General features: G+C 46.9%; 1 protein-coding gene and 1 long non-coding RNA gene across 2 annotated transcripts in view; one reads left to right on the top strand and one right to left on the bottom strand.

Moving 5' to 3' along the window:
* Positions 1–17,012, bottom strand: part of LOC141052404 (uncharacterized) — a 48,368-nt gene extending 31,356 nt beyond the window's left edge. The window contains exon 1 of the long non-coding RNA XR_012220803.1: positions 16,937–17,012. This is a non-coding gene — a long non-coding RNA (uncharacterized lncRNA). The remainder of the gene's footprint in view (positions 1–16,936) is intronic.
* Positions 17,013–19,067: 2,055 nt separating this feature from the next.
* The window catches only part of XPA (XPA, DNA damage recognition and repair factor), a 153,514-nt gene continuing 151,974 nt past the window's right edge, over positions 19,068–20,607 (top strand). Inside the window, exon 1 of the mRNA XM_073549726.1 lies at positions 19,068–19,158. The gene's annotated coding sequence lies outside the window, so the exon portion shown is untranslated. The remainder of the gene's footprint in view (positions 19,159–20,607) is intronic.

Consider the following 20,607-nt stretch of genomic DNA (forward strand, 5'->3'; position numbering starts at 1 on the left):
ACTGGAGACATTCATCTAAACTCGCCAGCCACGCCAGAGTCAAGAAGACTCTCTCCCTGTTATGTCGCTACTACTGGTGGCCATCTCTTTGTCAGGATGTCAAAGACTTTGTAGCTTCATGTCCATCCTGTGCCAAGAACAAGGTACCTAGGCAACCACTGTAGTGAAACCTCCACCAGGGGGAGCTGGTGAGGGAAGAGAGGTTACACACTAAGAGTAGTAAACACTGAGCAATAGCACAGGTGTGACAGGTAACGAGAGAGAATGGTCAGACGAACCGAGTCAGAAACTAGCAGGTGCAGACGTACCAGAAGGAGCAGCAATACACGTAGTCAAAATACCAAGTCGAGGGTCAGAAACCAAAACATGAGCACAGGGTCCAGAAACGTGAGGCGAAATACGTGGTCGGGATACAAGCCGGGAAGTCAAATGCCAGAGAGGAAACGTAGGAGCAGAGACGAATACCAAGAGACGGGGTCAGAGATCAGTCCGGGTCATACACGTGGATACTAGTCAGAGGCAGGAGGATCACCAAGGTACAAGGGTCAGAGGCTCTAAACTGGAAGCTTGAGCTATCACTAACACTGGTCAGCAGGCTGTGAGAGACTGAAATAGCCCAGCTAGCTCCAGAACAAGGCTGAGGTGCTTAACCCCCGCATGACCAGTCCAGAGTGAAGACAGCAGAAAATAAACTCCAGACAGGTCCATGACAGTACCCCCCTCTCAATGGGGGGGGCCACCGGACTCTCAGGCTTCCCTGGATGACGAGCATGAAAAGCCCGGACCAACCGATCCGCATGGACCGCACGCGCCGGCTCCATGACCGATCCTCAGGACCATACCCTTTCCAATGGACTAAGTACTGAAGTGAATGGCGGAGCACACGAGAATCCACCACCTGTTCCACCTCGTATTCGGTCTGGCCATCTACCATAACAGGCGGCGGGTGCGAGGGAGACTCATCAGAGGAAGGCACCGACGGCTTCAGAAGCGCCTTATGGAACACATTAGGGATCCGCAACGATGGAGGCAAACGCAGGTGAAAAGCCACAGGATTAATCACCTCTAGAATTTCATACGGGCAATAAACTTGGGACCCAACTTAGCAGAGGGAATTCTCAGCCTTATATTTTTGGTGGATAACCATACCTTATCCCCCACCTGATAAGCCGGCCCCACAGAGCGTCATTTATCCGCAAAAAAAATTTATATTTGCCTTGAGCCTCCCCAATGTTCCTCTGAACCTCCCTCCAATCCTCCCCCAACCGCAAAAAGGCCGAATCAGTCCCTGGACACTCCGAATCCAGTCAGGAAAATTCACCAAAATGAGGGTGAAACCCGTAGTTGCAGAAGAAAGGAGAAGTACCAGTAGACTGATTGACACTATTGAAAGCGAATTCCGCTATAGGTATCATAGAGCACCAATCATCCTGTCTGGATGTGACCAGACACCGTAGAATCTGCTCCAAAGACTGATTGGTCCTTTCAGTCTGACCATTGGTCAGGGGATGGTAGGCCGATGAAAAGGTCAGACTGATGCCCAGCCTTTTACAAAAAGCCCTCCAGAATTTTGCCACGAATTGCAACCCTCTATCAGACACCACACTGACAGGCACACCATGCAACCAGATCACATGCTCAATGAATAGTTTAGATAGAGTCTCAGCATTAGGAAGGCCCGCTAATGGTACAAAATGTGCTTGTTTACTAAACCTATCCACCACTACGCAGATCACGGTTTTGCCATTAGAGGGGGGAGATCGGTGATAAAATCCATGGACAGATGAGTCCACGGTCTATCCGGAATTGGCAGTGGCACCAATTCCCTGGCCGGCCGGCTGTGGGAGGCATTAGCGCGGGCACAAATTTCACAGGAGGACACAAAGCCAGTGATGTCAGAAGTCAGTGAGGGCCACCAGAACAGCCTAGTTATGGCTTTACGAGTGGCCAAGATTCCAGGATGCCCACTCAGAGCCGAGTCGTGGAACTCCCGAAGCACCCTTAATCAATACTGAACAGGCACAAAGAGCTTATTTTCAGGTATGGATGGAGGAGCAAGAGATTGGGCCTCACGAATCTCCTGCTCCAATCTCGGGGACACCACAGCCACAACCACCCCGTGCTGAAGAATGGAGGAGGGAGGCGATACCGGATCTAGGCTGCAAGAGAAGGCGTCCGCCTTCACATTCTTGGAACCTGGTCTGAAAGTGATGGAAAACTGAAATCGGGAAAAAAAAGTGACCACCTTGCCTGTCTTGGAGTCAGACGTTTGGTGGACTCGATGTAAGACAGGTTCTTGTGATCTGTAATGACAGTGATACGATGGACAGCCCCCTCCAAAAAATGCCTCCATTCTTCAAAAGCTAATTTAATGGCCAACAACTCTCGGGTACCCACATCATAATTCCTCTCCGCAGAGGAAAATTTTTTAGAAAAGAAGTCACAGGGTCTTAAGTTAGTTAATGTGTGTACAACACAGCTCCCACTCCCACCTCAGAGGCATCCACTTCTATGATGAATGGTTTAGACAAATCAGGTTGAACCAGTATCGGAGCAGTCATGAAATGTTTTTTTAACAAAGAAAATGCCGCCACAGCTGGAGCGGACCAGTTTTTGAGATCAGCCCCCTTTTGGGTGAGATCAGTGAGGGGTTTGACCACTTGAGAGAACCCCTTGATGAATTTTCTATAGTAATTGGCGAAACCCAGAAATCGCTGAAGACCCTTGAGATCTCTGGGTTGCACCCAATCCACAATGGCCTGTACTTTCCTAGGGTCCATACGAAACCCCTCAGCGGACAGGATTACCCCTAGAAAGGACAATTCTTGAGTAAAAAAATGAACATTTCTCCAGTTTGGCAAAGAGTGGGTTCTCCCTGAGCCTCTGGAGAACCGCACAAAGATGACCCATGTGACTTTGTCTGTCAGAAGAATATATGAGTATATCATCAAGATAAACTACTACAAAGCGTCCAATAAAATCGGAAAAAACATGGTTAATGAAATTCTGGAATACCGCTGGTGCGCTAGTCAAACCGAACGGCATAACCAAATTTTCAAACAGACCCTCAGAGGTGAGAAACGCAGTTTTCCACTCATCCCCCTCCTGCATACGGATGAGATTGTATGCTCCCCTGAGGTCCAAATTAGAGAACCACCTGGCCCCCGACAATTGATTGTACAAATCAGGTATCAGTGGGAGAGGATAAGTATTTCTTATGGTTATCTTATTCAGTTCTCGAAAATCGAAGCATTGGCGTAAACCACCATCCTTTTTTTTTTTTTACAAAAAGAACCCCGCCGCCACGGGAGAGACAGATGGCCGAATATGCCCTTTACGGAGACTCTCAGAGATATACTCCTTGATAGCAGCCCGCTCAGGGCCGGAGAGATTGTACAGACGGGCTTTGGGCAATTTGACACTGGGAACCAGAGCCAAATGCACAATCGAATGGGTGGTGTGGTGGTAGAACCTCAGCCTCCTTTTCGGAGAACACATCCTCAAAATACTTCAGGTACTCCGTAATACCCTCCAGACTGACGGATGACATAGACACAGTGGCAAGTCAAATTTCAGAACAAGCAGGTCCCCATTTAATATCCCGGGACCCCCAGTCAATAACCGGGTTATGCCGTTGCAACCAGGGAAACCCTAACCCCAGGCCAGCAGGGAGGTTATCCAAAACAAAGCATGACATGCACTCCTGGTGTAGGGCCCCCACCCTGAGGGTGAATTCTTTAGAACTGAAATGGAGACCATCCTTAGTGAGAGGTGTAGCGTCAATAGTCGCAATTTTTAAAGGAGTCTCCAACCTAACTGTCCCTAATCTACAGCGGGCCACCAGCTTAGAGTCAATCAGGTTCAAGGATGACCCATAGTCTACAAAAGCCGAAGTATGGAAAAAGATATTCTCAACACCAAGTTCCACCTTTAACAGTATCTTTGAAAATGAAGAAAAAGGTACCTGGGAGTCTGGGTGACCTCCACGATGATCACCCAGACTTGGCCGCTTGTTAGTCGGTGGACAGGAGGGGCAGTCTTTCTTCCAGTGTCTGGGATCTCCGCAGTAAAAACATAACTTTCCATCACGTCGCCGTTTCCTTTCTTTCTCCTGGGGGTTGGTGGCTCCCACCTCCATAGGTTCAGATGGAAGGAAAACATCAGGGTAAGCAGGGAACAACGGAATCCCTCGCTGAGTAACACCTCTCTTCCGCAGTCTCCGATCCATACGGATAGCCTGAGTCATAGCCTCCTCCAATGAGCTGGGAGGTGGATGGAGAGCCAGAGCGTCCTTCAAGCAATCCGACAGTCCCTTCCTGAACAGACATCTCAATGCGGAGTCATCCCAGGACACCTCAGTGGACCATCGACGGAATTCGGAGCTGTACCATTCGGCTGAGTGCTTCCCCTGCCCCAGACCCATAATAGTGTCCTCTGCCACCCTAACACGGTCCGGTTCATCATAGATAAGTCCTAGGGCCTCAAAGAACCTATCTACCGAGATCCATTCAGGGGCAGTAGGGGGCAACGAGAAAGCCCAGGATTGGGGACCCTCCCTAAGTAAGGAGATAATAATCCCCACCCGCTGAGTCTCATCCCCAGACGATCGGGGTCTAAGAGAAAACCATAATTTACAACTCTCCTTGAATATGTGAAATTTATCTTTTTCACCAGAAAACGTGTCAGGAAGGTTAACTGAGGGTTCAGGAGAATGCAAAATAACATCTACAGAGTCACCTGGTGGACTAACAATATGAGAGGTGTTTCCCTGCATGGTCTTAATAGTCTCAGTTCTTTCTGTAAGTGGGTATGAGACATGACAAGGGACTGATGATTCACAGAAAAATCCTGCGACATCTGCGTCAAACTGGACACTTGATCTGTCAAGTTATGCAGCAGATCCATGACCAGAGGAAAAAAAAAGTGCAAAATTCCGTTTAAATGTATAGGTTAGTGATAATGTAGTGAAACCTCCACCAGGGGGAGCTGATGAGGGAAGAGAGGTTACACACTAAGAGTAGTAAACACTGAGCAATAGCACAGGTGTGACAGGTAACGAGAGAGAATGGTCAGACGAACCGAGTCAGAAACTAGCAGGAGCAGACGTACCAGAAGGAGCAGCAATACACGTAGTCAAAATACCAAGTCGAGGGTCAGAAACCAAAACATGAGCACAGGGTCCAGAAACGTGAGGCGAAATACGTGGTCGGGGTACAAGCCGGGAAGTCAAATGCCAGAGAGGAAACGTAGGAGCAGAGATGAATAGCAAGAGACGGGGTCAGAGATCAGTCCGGGTCATACACGTGGATACTAGTCAGAGGCAGGAGGATCACCAAGGTACAAGGGTCAGAGGCTCTAAACTGGAAGCTTGAGCTATCACTAACACTGGTCAGCAGGCTGTGAGAGACTGAAATAGCCCAGTTAGCTCCAGAACGAGGCTGAGGTGCTTAACCCCCGCATGACCAGTCCAGAGTGAAGACAGCAGAAAATAAACTCCAGACTGGACCATGACAACTACCTTCTGGGCTTCTGCTTCCTCCTCCAGTACCTTCTGCGCCATGGCAGCATATAGCTATGGATTTTATCACCAATCTGCCTTGTTCCTCTGATTGTACTGTTATCCTGGTGGTTGTGGATCGATTGTCGAAGATGGCCCATTTTGTTCCTCTTCCCGGTCTACCCTCTGCACCCGAATTGGTGAAGCATTTTTAGAATTCACGGCTTCCCTCTACACGTTGAGGAGTTCAATTCACCTCCCGGTTCTGGAGAGCTCTTTGTGGGCTTATGAAAGTGACGCTGGACATTTCTTTTGCCTTCCATCCCCAGACTAACGGGCAGGTGGAACGAACGAATCAGATCCTTACATCTTACCTCCGTCACTTTTCGAATGCTCATCAGAACGACTGGGTCAGTTTACTTCCGTGGTCAAAGTTTACATACAATAACCACACCAGCAAATCTTCCTCCAAGTCTCCTTTCTTCATCGTTTTCGGGCAACATCCCAGTGTGCCTCTGCAGGTACCTTCTGTCTTGGGAGTGCCTGCAGCCGACTCTATGTCCAGGGAGTTCTCCAGGGTCTGGCAGAAGACCAAAAGCGCCCTTGAAAAAACACGGGACAGGATGAAACAACATGCAGATAAAAGGCGCCTGGACTCTTCTTCTTATCTCCATGGTGATGAGGTCTGGCTCTCCTCCAAATATATTCGCCTTAAGATACCTTCTTACAAACTAGGACCCCGATACATTGGCCCTTTCGAGGTCCTCAGGCGTATTAATGATGTTGCGTACAAGTTGAAGTTACCCACCAGTGGTGCTTAACCAGTTTCATCCTTCTCCGGGTTATACACCCCAGCCTGTTGGCATGGGGGATGTATTTGAGGTGAGGACTATTCTGGCCATGAAGAAGGTGAGACGGAGAACTCTTTTCTTAATTGATTGGAAGGGCTTTGGCCCTGAATAGAGGTCATGGGAACCCCGGGGGAATATCCAAGCACCCCATATTTTGACTAAGTTTCTTTCCGGCCTTAAAAAAGAGGGGGTACTGTTACACCCCGGGCCACGCTGCCTCGACATACTCACCTCGCTTCAGCATCCTGGCAGGTCTCTGGACGAGGGGCGCGCCACTCTGTGTCCTCGCTTCAGGTTTCACGGTGGGTCTCTGGACGCGCGTGTCTCTGACCTCTTATTTCTAATGAAGCTCTTGACCCGGAAGTCTTTCCTGACCTACAGCAGCCACTAGTATATCAGACAACTTTCTGCTAGGGAAGGCGCCTGATTATCACTTTGCTTCCCAGCTAGGCCACCTAGGTTCCTGCATGGTCGCTCTTTGTACTCAGGTCCCTGTGTGCTTCCCAGTATGCGCTCTGCACTCTCTTGTACCCAGGTGTGCTTTCCAGTATGCACTCTGCACTCTCTTGTACCCAGGCGTGCTTGCCAGTACGCACTCTGCACTCTCTTGTACCCAGGCGTGCTTGCCAGTGCATCCCAGGCCTGGCGGCCACGACCATTCAGCGCAGTGGGATTTCGGTTACAGACAGACACTTTAAGACGAATATATATATATATATATATATATAGATGGTGTTATTGTCCTTCTGTAAAGCTGGAAATAACACAGTTTATAACACATACAGGTATATACTATATACAGGGGGAGATGACATACAGGTATATACTACATACAGGGGGAGATGACATACAGGTATATACTATATACAGGAGGAGATTACATACACGTGTATACTATATACGGGAGGAGATGACATACAAGTGTATATACTATATACAAAAGGAGATGACATACAAGTGTATATACTATATACAAAAGGAGATGACATACAGGTAAATACTATATACAGGGGATACTATGCCGGGGCAATGCCGGGCTCTTCAGCTAGTGTCATATAAAAGCAAAAAAGGGCTTGCACACCTTCAGCAGTATTACTGTACAGGTGGACAAATACACTATATTGCCCACATCAAGGCCAATCACCCTTATACACCCATATTTCTGAAACAAGGTTTTAATTGCCAGCTATGCCCGATTTTCATTCACTTCTACAGTTCAGATGAGGCCTGGCTTGGCACATAGAGAAGTGAGACACAACTGGTAAGGACCATCCATATAAAAGGTAATCCTTGACTGTGTTTTATGGATTTTTTATCAAAAAGTGTTAACCAAGTACCTTATGCTTCTATACATGTATAGAAATATTGGTGTTCATGTATTTTTTAATAACAGTGTGGACCACTCCCTCCTGCTACAGATTCTCTCATCTCTTGGCATCACAGACTTGGCCCTATCCTGGATCTCATCATACTGTCATGATCCCAGTGCAGGTTTTTGACCTGCACATCAGGGGTTAATGTCTTGAGCTCAGTGCAGGCTTTGACCTGCACGCCTGGGGTTAATTATTATGGCCTCTCTTTGGTTCAGGGAGAGCTTTTTATAGCCCTGAGAAACTCCAATCCCTGTCAGTTATACTTTTGCCTTTGGCCGAGTGTTTTGACCCATGTGCCTGTTCGTTGTCTTATAGCTTGCTTATATGGTTCTGTTCTGCTCCGTTTCTGTCCCCCGTTGTGAGTTTGCCTGTTGATTCTGTACTGTATATCTGCTTCTCTGGTTTCTGACATCTTGGCTACGTCTTGACTATCCGTTCTGTCTAGCCCTTTGGGAATTGTCGTGCTATCTCGTGCTTTGACCCCAGCCTGATCTGGTTTATGTCCCTGTTTACGCCAATTAGTAACTTTGTTCCATAGTTACCATTCTAGGAGTTTTCCTGCAGCTCCTAGCTCTCTGGAGTTTAGGCCACGCCCCCAGCAGTCACGTGCTTCAGGTCCTGCGGGTCTGAAGCACGCATCTTCTCTGCTGCTGCCCGCTCCACAGGTATCTCTAAGCACAGTCTGTCTTACTCAGTACGCAAGTGCAGTGCGGTGTTCCTGACATTATAACTGACCGTGAACTTTTTTTTTTTCTCACTTCTGCAGCATGGACCCAATGCATGCCTTATCTGAGCAGGTGAAATGCTTGACTCAGTCGCTGCAGAAGCTAAGTTTGGAACACTAAACTCTGGCCCAGTCCCAACGGCAGGTTGTTGACTCGGTTCAGGGGGCGCTTTCCGCAGGCTTTCAGCAGGTGGGGAATAGAGATGTCATTTTAGTCCCACCCGAATCCCTGATTAAGTTATCAGATACATTTGCTGGTGACAAAAATGAATTTAGAGCGTTTAAAGAGGGCTGTAAACTCTTTTTCTCCTTGAGACCCCGTTCCTCTGGGGATGAGAAACAGAGGGTGGGGGTGGTTATGTCCCTGCTTAGGGGGTCCCCACAAGCCTGGGCATTTTCTCTTTCCTCTTCTGCTCGGAGAGAATGACTGTGGATGCGTTTTTTGAGGCCTTATTTACGATGAGCCGGATAGAGTGCGTCTGGCTGAGGACAAGGTGATGAGTGTCTGTCAGGGGAAGCACTCGGCCGAGTGGTTCTGTTCTGAATTTAGACGTTGGGCAGCCGAGATTTTTTGGAGTGATGCCGCCCTTCGGGGGCTGTTCCGTAGAGGCCTGTGTGAATGTCTGAAGGATGCCCTGGCACTCCATCCTCCACCTGACTCCCTGGAGGATGCCATGACCCAAGCGGTTCGCATGGATCGCAGACTGCGGGCAAGAGGTGTTATGCAACTTGAAAGATCATTATTCTCCAGTGGAGTTGAGACCTGGACTCCTCTAGTGGCTATGGAGGTGAGCGCTGTCACCTGTGATGGGAAGGAAAGAAGACGCCGCCGGGAGAAGCAGTTGTGCTTCTATTGTGGGGAATCTGGACATTGGAAGAAGGACTGCCCCTCCTGTCCGTCATCCTCCAAGGTGGCGGGAAACGACTAGGTCTGGGTAGTAGTCGAGGAGGCTATCCAGACCTTCAGGTACCTTTTTCCTCGCTTGCAAAAATTGTGCTTCGGGTGGAACTGGAACTTGGTGATGGTCCTGTTCAGACTACCGCCTTTGTTGGCTGTGGCTCTGCTGTTAACCTGATTGATGCCCAGATTATGACTCATAATAAGATAGGGAGTGTCAGGCTTCAGGATCCTGTTAAACTTGTGGCAATTAACTCGTCCTCTCTTGCCCGGGACAGTATCTGTTTCAGGTCTGAACTTTTTTCTCTGAAAGTGGGTTCCACTCATGTGGAAAAATTAACTTGTCTTGTGTTAGATAACTTGCCTGCAGGACTGGTACTGGGGATGCCTTGGCTATAACGCCATAATTCTACCATTGATTGGGTGATGGGAGAGATCACTCAATGGGGATGTAAAGACAAATGTTGTAACCTGGGGCCTCTTGTTAACACTGTTAAATCTGTATCTGTATCGTCTGTCGGTCTGGAAGGTTTTCCGGAGTACCTGAAGGATTTCGAAGACGTATTTTCCAAAAGTGAGGCTGAGGCGCTGCCACCACATAGACCCTACAATTGTGCCATTGATTTAGTACCCGGAGCCAAGTTACCTAAGGCTCGATTGTTCAATTTGTCTGGGCCTGAGCGCCAAGTCATGAAGGAGTACATAGCTGAGAGTCTCCGCAAAGGGCATGTCAGGCCTTCTGTGTCACCCGTGGCAGCAGGATTCTTTTTTGTGAAGAAGAAAGATGGTGGTTTGCGGCCGTGCCTTGACTTTCGGGAACTTAACAAGATAACGGTTAGGAACACTTCCCCTCATCCAAGACCTATGTAACCAGTTATCTGGGGCCCAATGGTTCTCCAAATTAGATCTCCGGGGGGCCTACAATCTGATAAGGGTTCGGGAAGGGGATGAGTGGAAAACTGCGTTCCTCACATCAGAGGGACTCTTTGAAAACCTGGTTATGCCCTTTGGGTTTACTAATGCCCACGCTATTTTCCAGAACTTTATCAATGTTGTGTTTTCTGACTTGATAGGCTGTTTTGTTGTAATTTATTTGGATGACATTTTAGTGTATTCCCCAGAGAGTCAGTCTCACTTACAACATCTACAGACAGTTCTCCAGAGACTCAGGGAGAACCACTTGTTTGCTAAATTGGAAAAATGTTCGTTTTTCGTACAGGAACTATCTTGTGAGAGGTTTCGTATGGACCCTAAGAAGGTGCTGGCGATCGCAGACTGGGTTCAGCCTCGTGATCTCAAGGGGCTCCAGCGCTTCTTGGGATTTGCAAACTATTACCGGAGATTCATTAAAGGTTTCTCTCAAGTGGTTAAACCACTCACAGATCTTACCCAGAAGTGGGCTGATGTAAAAAATTGGTTAGAACTTGCTAAGGAGTCCTTCTCAGCTCTAAAGAAATGTTTCATGTCCGCCCCGGTGTTGGTCCAGCCAGACCCGTCCAAACCATTTATTGTGGAGGTGGATGCTTCTGAAGTAGGGGTGGGGGCAGTGTTGTCCCAGGATCTGGCCACCCTTACTAATCTCAAACCCTGTGCCTTCTTCTCCAAGAACTTCTCATCCGCCGAGAGAAACTATGATGTAGGCAATAGAGAACTTCTTGCGGTCAAGCTGGCATTCGAAGAATGGAGGCACTTTTTGGAAGGGGCAGCTCACCCTATCACTATTATCACTGATTGCAAAAATTTGGCATACCTTGAATCTGCTAAGAGGCTTAAGGGGGTTTTTACACATAGTGATGTCTGTTATGACTGAGTCACCGTAGGAGGCAGACACAAAAATAGAAGCTACGTCCAGAAAACCAGAGAAGTTGGCAACTATCAGATTGCAGACCCCTGAACCTATCAACACAACTAGCAGTAGCCGTGGGGGGTTCCTACGATGCCCTAGACCCCTTGATCACAGCCGGAGAGATAAATAGCCTAAAGACAGGAAAGGAAATCTAAAAACTGCCCCAGAGCAGACCCCAAAGTAAAAGGCAGCCCCCAACATATAATGATGGTGAAGCAAGATGAAAAAACACTCACACAGAAAGATAGGCTGAGCAAATGATGGGGCCCAAGCTAACTAAACAGAACAGGAAAGGAAGGTTGCTGACTGCAATCTGCCAAAACCCTATCAAAGACAAAAGCCAACAAGCTGATATGAAAAAAGACCCTGAAGCAGCTAGGCTTCAAAAACTAAATCAGCACTCAGGTATTTTCAGAAGACAGAGCTAAAGGAATTCAGCACACCCCAGCAGGGAATGGCAGAAATCCAGAAAAACAAAGCAAAACAAAGTCAAAGCACAAATGCAAAAAGCCAAGCAGAAAACTTAGCTTTAGAAGAGCAGGAATTCAGACTGGTCTCCAAGGATCCCACAGAGAAATCACCCGCAGGGCAGAAGGGCGTCGGCAGCCTTATATCCAGTCAGTAACTCCACTCAGCCAGTCATCATCATCAGGCCCAGGTGTTTGATAATCAGGCTCACTACCTTTCTTTACCAGAAGAGGGAGTTCCTCGGGCCTCAGTAGTGAAGGGGAAAATGAACTCACAACAGATGTCGCCAACAATATCGCTAAAGCATCACCGATTTGGTGACGCAGCAGCGATATCGCTATGTGTGATACTTACCTCCGACCGGCTCCCCCGCTGTCTGTCGTTGATCACGCAGCTCCATTTCTCGTCGGGCACTTCCTGCTGGGGCTGACGAGCGATGCGTGGACGCGGACGGGAGGACATCAGGATCGCCACGTCTGAAAGGTAAGTAACGACCGCTAGATCACTGCTGCATCGCTGTGGGATCTACCTGTGTGGCAGCTCACTAGCGACCATTTAACGATGCACCAGCAATCCTGACCAGGTCGTATCGTTGTCGGGATCCTTGGTGCATCGCTAAATGTAAAGGGGCCTTTACTCCTAGACAAGCCCATTGGTCACTTTTTTTCACGCTTTCATTTCTCCATTACTTTTTGACCAGGGTCCAAAAATGTTAAAGCGGATGCCCTGTCCAGAAGTTTTGACCCTGTGTCTACCCCCCCCCCCCCCCGAGTCGCCATCCTTCCCCCAGGGGTGGTAGTGGCACAATCAGAGTTGCAACAAAAAATTTTGAGGGCTCAGGCCCTAGCTCCGATGACCAGGCCAGGGGATAAATTGTTTGTTCCAGATTTATTGTGGCCTAGAGTTCTGCAGGAGTTTCATGAGTCTAGGCTGAGTGCTCATCCCGGTATCACGGCCACTAGAGAGGCAGTAGCCAGGGTTTTTTGGTGGCCTTCACTGGGGTCCGATGTCAAGAAATTCATTGCTGCTTGTGGAGTTTGTGCCCGTTCCAAAAGCTTGCATAACCGGCCGGCTGGGGAACTCATACCTTTACCGATTCCTGATAGGCCATGGACTCATCCCTCCATGGATTTTATTACTGGTCTTCCACCTTCCAGGGGCAATACCGTGATCTAGGTGGTGGTGGATAAGTTTTCAAAACAGGCCCATTTCATTCCCTTGGCAGCACTACCCTCAGCAGAAACATTGTCAAGGTTGTTTGTGCAGCATGTGGTCCGATTGCATGGGGTACCCCTGAATGTGGTGTCTGACAGAGGTGTGCAGTTTGTGGCCAAATTTTGGAGGGCATTCTGTATGAAATTGGGCATCTCACTCTCCTTCTCGTCGGCAAATCACCCTGAGAGTTATGGTCAGACGGAACGCACCAATCAATCCCTGGAACAAATTCTCAGGTGTCTGACCTCCGCCACACAGGAGGGTGATGCGTTACCGTTGGCGGAATTCGCTTTTAACAACCGGGTGAGTCAGTCCACCAACATGTCCCCATTTCTAATCAATTATGGGTTTAATTCTCATTTTGGGGTGTTTTCACGGGTGGATTCCGGTTGTCCAGGGGCAAAGGGGTCCGTCCAAAGGTTAAAAAAACCTCTGGGCTGAAGTCCAGCGTAATATCTCTCAGGCCCAGGGGAGGTACAAATATTTTGCTGACAAAAGAGGGCCCCGGGACACATGTTTCAAGTGGGGGAGAAGGTTTGGCTTTCCACACGTAGCATCAACTTGAAGGTACCGTCAGCTAAATTGGGACCAAAGTTCATTGGTCCGTACGAGACTGTGGAGATAGTCAACCTGGTGGCAAATAGGTTGCGTCTCCAAGCCTCATTAAGGATATCCAATGTGTTCCATAAATCTCTGTTGAAACCCGTGGGGTCTGTCGAGGAGGACTCTGAGTCTGTTGTTTCTCCAGTGTTGGTGGAGGGTGACTTGGAGTACGAGGTCGGGTTGATTCTGTACTGTATATCTGCTTCTCTGGTTTCTGACTTCTTGGCTACGTCTTGACTATCCGTTCTGTCTAGCCCTTTGGTAATTGTCATGCTATCTCGTGCTTTGACCCCAGCCTGATCTGGTTTATGTCCCTTTTTATGCCAATTAGTAACTTTGTTCTGTAGTTACCATTCTAGGAGTTTTCCTGCAGCTCCTAGCTCTCTGGAGTTTAGGCCACGCCCCCAGCAGTCACATGCTTCAAGTCCTGCGGGTCTGAAGCACGCATCTTCTCTGCTGCCCCCCGCTCCACAGGTATCTCTGAGCACAGTTTGTCTTACTCAGGACACGCGCACTGGCTCAGTAAGCAAGTGCAGTGCGGTGTTCCTGACACATACCTAACAGACTGAACATTTAGTGTCTCCCTCTCACACACTACCTCCTCACCTCGCCCCCTGTCTGTTGGTGTTCCTCAAGGCTCAGTCCTAGGACCCCTACTCTTCTCCATCTACACCTTCGGCCTGGGACTGCTCATAGAATCCCACAGTTTGCAGTATCACCTCTACGCCGATGACACGCAGATCTACCTATCTGGACCTGACCTCACCTCCTTACTGAACAAAATCCCACAATGTCTGTCTGCTATTTCAGCCTTCTTTTCTGCTCGCTTTCTCAAACTGAACATGGACAAAACAGAATTCATAATCTTTCCCCCATCTCACTCTACCCCTCCACCAGATCTATCTATCATTGTCAATGGCTGCTCACTTTCCCCAGTCCCACATGCTGGGTGCCTGGGGGTGATGCTCGACTCTGCCCTCTCTTTCAAACCACATATCCAAGCCCTTGCCTCCTCCTGCTGCCTCAAACTCAAAAATATTTCCCTGTTCCAGCATTCCTCAACCATGAAACCACAAAAACAATTGTGCACGCCCTTATCTCCCGCCTCGACTACTGCAACCTCCTACTCTCTGGCCTCCCCTCTAGCACTCTAGCACCACTCCAGTCCATCCTACACTCTGCTGCCCGACTAATCCACCTGTCTCCCTGCTATTCCCCAGCCTCCCCCGATTCCAGGCCCTTCACTGGCTTCCTATTGCCCAGAGGCTCCAGTTCAAAACCCTAACCATGACATACAAAGACATCCACAACCTGTCTCCCCCATACATCTGTGACATGATCTTCCGGTACCTACCCGCACGCAACCTTCGATCCTCTCAAGATCTCCCCCTCTACTCCCCCCTTATCTCTTCTTCCCACAACCGCATACAAGACTTCTCCCGTGCTTCCCCCATACTCTGGAATTCTCTGCCACAACACATCAGACTCTCACCAACAACGGAAACCTTCAAGAAGAACCTGAAGACCCACCTGTTCCGACAAGCCTACAGCCTGCAATGATCCTCAGGGTACGTGCACACGCTGTGGAATCTGCTGCGGATTCATCCGTGCGGATTTTGGAAAATCCGCAGATAAATCCGCAGGTCAAAAAAGCTGCGGTTTATCTGCGGATTATCCTGCGGTTTGGCCCTGCGGTTTCACCATCTCCACAATGGTGGAGATGGGAAACCGCTGTGGATTCCGCAGAAAGAGTTGACATGTCAATTCTTTCTGCAGTTTAGAAACCGCAGATAATCCGCGCGGAAAATTCCGCAGCATCTGCACAGCGGTTTCCATTTCCCATAGGGAATAATGGTACACCGCAGCAGAATCCACAGCGTGTGCACACACCCTAACTCTACTGAACCACCGCACAACCAGCTCTACCCTCTCCTAGTGTATCCTCACCCATCCCTGTAGACTGTGAGCCCTCACGGGCAGGGTCCTCTCTCCTTCTGTACTTGTATGTCCCTTATCTTGCACATGTTTATTGTACTTGTCTATATTTCCCTTTTCACATGTAAAGCACCATGGAATAAATGGCACTATATAAATGTATAATAATAACAGTGTGCAGACCCACCATATAGCAGAACCAACATCCCTGGAAACGAGGTGAGCATAGATTGTTTTTAGTATGGTGTGAATTGATTCAGCAGAGGTTGTCAGCAGTGGACAACCCCTTCAATTAGAAAAGGAAAATCTTATCCGCAGCTCTGCAGGCGCCTCCAAGGGTCTTTTATTCAGCTTTGTATTCATGGTGACATTTTTAATGAGATTAAGGTAGTCTACTAAATTTAATCAAGGATCTTATACATTATATTTATCACAGAAAATGTCCACTTATCAGGTGAATGACATTTTAACACAAATGTATGCAAAAAATTATGCACAATATCGGAAACAGTTTCATTAAAGTATAAACAGTACTGAAGTAGAACTGCACATTACAAACGTAAAAAAAATTATTTCAAAACTGTATGTGGAATATGTGATATCTGTCTAATTTCTTACTGATTTGGGGTGTTCTTTGCTGGATTACTGAGCTTATTTAGATAATTTAAAAAATATGCCCTCGGGAAGTGTTATGATCTTGCACCTGGAAATAAAGAACTAATTCATGTGCTTGATACTGCATGATCTGGAACATGGCATTTTATTTTTTACGAGCCCTTTCCTATTCTCTTTTCATGTCAGCTCCTATCATATAGGATTATGAGATTTTTGGTAAAGAATTTTTCCCTTATCCTCAACTGTCTGAATAATCCACTGCCTTGTCATATTACCCGTACACATTAAAATGTCATTTTGACATGACTGTTCAATGCCAATTCTAGTCTGGCCTTAGACTAGGAATTTAAAGGAGCAATCAAGACTGTTCTACACATTCTTTTTTGTCAAAGCAACCGAGCAAAAGGGTTAAAATGCTTTGATTTCACGTTTGGCCGATGCACTAATATAAATATTTTGCTACAATGGCTTTTAAAGCTACTACCCTAGCCAAAATTATCAATAGTAATGCTCACCACAAATGAGTACAAAAATCCAAGATCACCTCCAATTGGAGTACAGATCAACACCAGAGCATTTCAAATAGTAAAATATAATTACTTTTATTAATACAAATGTCAAAACATTAAAAGACATACAAGTTTCCAAGATCAGTGCAAAAAGAGAGGGACCTGCAACTCCCATTATATGTATTTTTCTGCTGCATGGTATAGAACCTCATAGCTACTAAGCAATCAGTTGATGTATGCTCCTGGAAAGCTATACTATAAATGTCTGCTGTTTACTAAAGCATGCAGAGTATAATGACTACACAGCACAAGCTCATCGGCTCAGATAAACCAAAGTTATAAAATAACATCCATGGTATACCTATGTAAACTAGTTAGCATTAGAGCTACTGAGGCCATTACCTGAATCCTGGCAGCGTTAATAGAAGTCCCCTGGGAGAAAAATCCCTCCACCCCGACATGCACGTTTCGCTCCAAGCTTCCTCGGGGGGCGTGTCTAAGCAATGGGTGTGTTGAGTTTAAATACCAGCCTCAGCCAATCAGAAAGAATCTGTCTTCCATGCTTCAGCCAATGAATCAAACCCTTTCAAAAAGCACTATAGGGATGGTTGTATGGCGCATGTGCCGATCGCGCTCCACTCCACTAAAAGACATCCTGCCGCGGTCATAATGAACAGCCTCCTATCCCCCATCATCCAGTTGACGATGAGGGACGAACACCGTCAGTGTAACTGCCCACGGCACGCATGTCAGGAGGGTGCCGAACCGCACATGCGCACTCCAATCCCATACTGCTCATATCATTGGCCCACATAACTAAACGGTTGAAGCGAAATTCAGTATATTAGGCCGGTTTCACATTAGCGCATTTTCAGCGCGCGCACGGCCGGGGGTAGCTCCGCCCCCGAGCCGGCTCTCTGCCCGGCGTGCCCGCCCCTTCCTTGTAGCGCCGCCTCCTAGCGGACAGCGGCGCCTGCGATCGGCGCACCCTATCTTTAGCATAGGGTGCGCCGATCGTGCGCAGGCCGTGCGCTAGTTGCGCTTTGACCTGCGCTGCGCACTTTTGACGGTGCGCCGTGCGCGCCAAAATCAAACTTTTCGGATTTTGGCGCGCACGGCGCACCGTCAAAAGTGCGCAGCGCAGGTCAAAGCGCAACTAGCGCAAGGCCTGCGCACGATCGGCGCACCCTATGCTAAAGATAGGGTGCGCCGATCGCAGGCGCCGCTGTCCGCTAGGAGGCGGCGCTACAAGCAAGGGGCGGGCACGCCGGGCAGAGAGCCGGCTCGGGGGCGGAGCTACCCCCGGCCGTGCGCGCGCTGAAAATGCGCTAATGTGAAACCGGCCTTAGTCATTGTAAAGCCTAAATGATCATTGTACATAAACATAATCACTATAATAACCTGAGCAAAGGGATTTCACAATATGAAAGTATTTGATATAAAAATATGTTGTTAAGTGTCGCGGAAATACCCACTAACTCTTCTCACAAAATTCGAAAGGACAAATATACATGCATAACACTTCAAAATGTCCATCAAAATATGCCCCATACTAAATGTGCATAATTATTACAAAGAATGTACAAAATTACCAATCACCAAACTACCGACAAAAAATGTCTGGAAATCCCAAGATACTATATTCTGAACCAAACCGTTGTGAAAAAATGATCAAAGTCCACCACATATAAAAAGCCGGAAGAAATCCTACATAGATGATTCTGTATAAATCCGTTTTCAGTAAATCTACAAGCAAGATATCGGAATCCATCCGAGTGCAGCCATACTGAAAACGGATTTATACAGAATCATCTATGTAGGATTTCTTCCGGCTTTTTATATGTGGTGGACTTTGATCATTTTTTCACAACGGTTTGGTTCAGAATATAGTATCTTGGGATTTCCAGACATTTTTTGTTGGTAGTTTGGTGATTGGTAATTTTGTACATTCTTTGTAATAATTATGCACATTTAGTATGGGGCATATTTTGATGGACATTTTGAAGTGTTATGCATGTATATTTGTCCTTTCGAATTTTGTGAGAAGAGTTAGTGGGTATTTCCGCGACACTTAACAACATATTTTTATATCAAATACTTTCATATTGTGAAATCCCTTTGCTCAGGTTATTATAGTGATTATGTTTATGTACAATGATCATTTAGGCTTTACAATGACTAATATACTGAATTTCGCTTCAACCGTTTAGTTATGTGGGCCAATGATATGAGCAGTATGGGATTGGAGTGCGCATGTGCGGTTCGGCACCCTCCTGACATGCGTGCCGTGGGCAGTTACACTGACGGTGTTCGTCCCTCATCGTCAACTGGATGATGGGGGATAGGAGGCTGTTCATTATGACCGCGGCAGGATGTCTTTTAGTGGAGTGGAGCGCGATCGGCACATGCGCCATACAACCATCCCTATAGTGCTTTTTGAAAGGGTTTGATTCATTGGCTGAAGCATGGAAGACAGATTCTTTCTGATTGGCTGAGGCTGGTATTTAAACTCAACACACCCATTGCTTAGACACGCCCCCCGAGGAAGCTGGGAGCGAAACGTGCATGTCGGGGTGGAGGGATTTTTCTCCCAGGGGACTTCTATTAACGCTGCCAGGATTCAGGTAATGGCCTCAGTAGCTCTAATGCTAACTAGTTTACATAGGTATACCATGGATGTTATTTTATAACTTTGGTTTATCTGAGCCGATGAGCTTGTGCTGTGTAGTCATTATACTCTGCATGTTTGAGTAAACAGCAGACATTTATAGTATAGCTTTCCAGGAGCATACATCAACTGACTGCTTATTAGCTATGAGGTTCTATACCATGCAGCAGAAAAATACATATAATGGGAGTTGCAGGTCCCTCTCTTTTTGCACTGATCTTGGAAACTTGTATGTCTTTTAATGTTTTGATATTTGTATTAATAAAAGTAATTATATTTTACCATTTGAAATGCTCTGGTGTTGATCTGTACTCCAATTGGAGGTGATCTTGGATTAATGGCTTTTAAAGGTAGACAGATAAGGGAAACAGCATTTCCCCTACATGTCTAAATATCAGATGCTAGTGCAATGTATTTCATAAATTATGGTGGGCTAATTGACTTGTGTAACTATTACTTCTCCTTGATTCACATTTTCACTGAAACCCATGCCGATCATTACACCTGTACACAAAAGCTTTTATTGGGTACACGTGCCGTTTGGAAAGGCGGTAAAATAAATGTGTTATTTCCAAGGTCAGCAGAACATTTCTCCTGAACGTTAATTGCAGCAAGTCTGCACTTTCTGTGGTTCAATGGTGAAAGAAACAAACAATATCAGTACAAGCGCACAATATGTTTGAGGCCACTGTCAAGCATATACAGTGGGGAAAAAAGCTAGTCAGCCACCAATTATGCAAGTACTCCCACTTAAAAAGGTGAGACAGGCCTGTAATTGACATCATAGGTAGGCCACAGCTATGAGAGTCAAAATGAGAAAACTAATCCAGAAAATCACCTTGTCTGACTTGGCAAGATTTAATTTGCAAACAATGGTGGAAAACAAGTATTTGGTCAATAACAAAAGTTCATCTCAATATTTTGTCATATATTGGTTGTTGGCAATGACAGAAGTCATACATTTTCTGTAAGTCTTCACAATGTTGGCACACACTGTTGGTGGTATGTTGGCCCATTCCTCCTTGCAGATCTCCTCTACAGTAGATCAGTGATGTTTTGGGCCTGTCGCTGGGCAACAAGGATTTTCAAATTCCTCTAAAGGTTTTCTATGGGGTTGAGATCTGGAGTAATGGCTTTCTTCTGGTGACTCAACCATGCAGCCCATTTTTCTTCAAGTGCCTCCTTATTGTGCATCTTGAAACAGCCACACCGCTAGTTTTCAGAGAGTCCAGTATGCCAGCTGATATTATTTGTGGGTTTTTCTTTGCATCCCGAACAATTTTCCTGACACTTGTGTTAATTTCTGTGCATGTTATCGGCCAAAATCACCAGGGTATGTAAACTTTTAATCAGGGTCATTTAGATGTTTTGGGTTGTCATTATGATTTAAAAAGAGAAAACACAG

Source organism: Dendrobates tinctorius, unplaced genomic scaffold, assembly GCF_039654945.1.
Source record: "Dendrobates tinctorius isolate UK_male_01 unplaced genomic scaffold, ASM3965494v1 ptg000160l, whole genome shotgun sequence".
In the NCBI taxonomy this organism is placed as follows: Eukaryota; Metazoa; Chordata; class Amphibia; order Anura; family Dendrobatidae; genus Dendrobates; species Dendrobates tinctorius.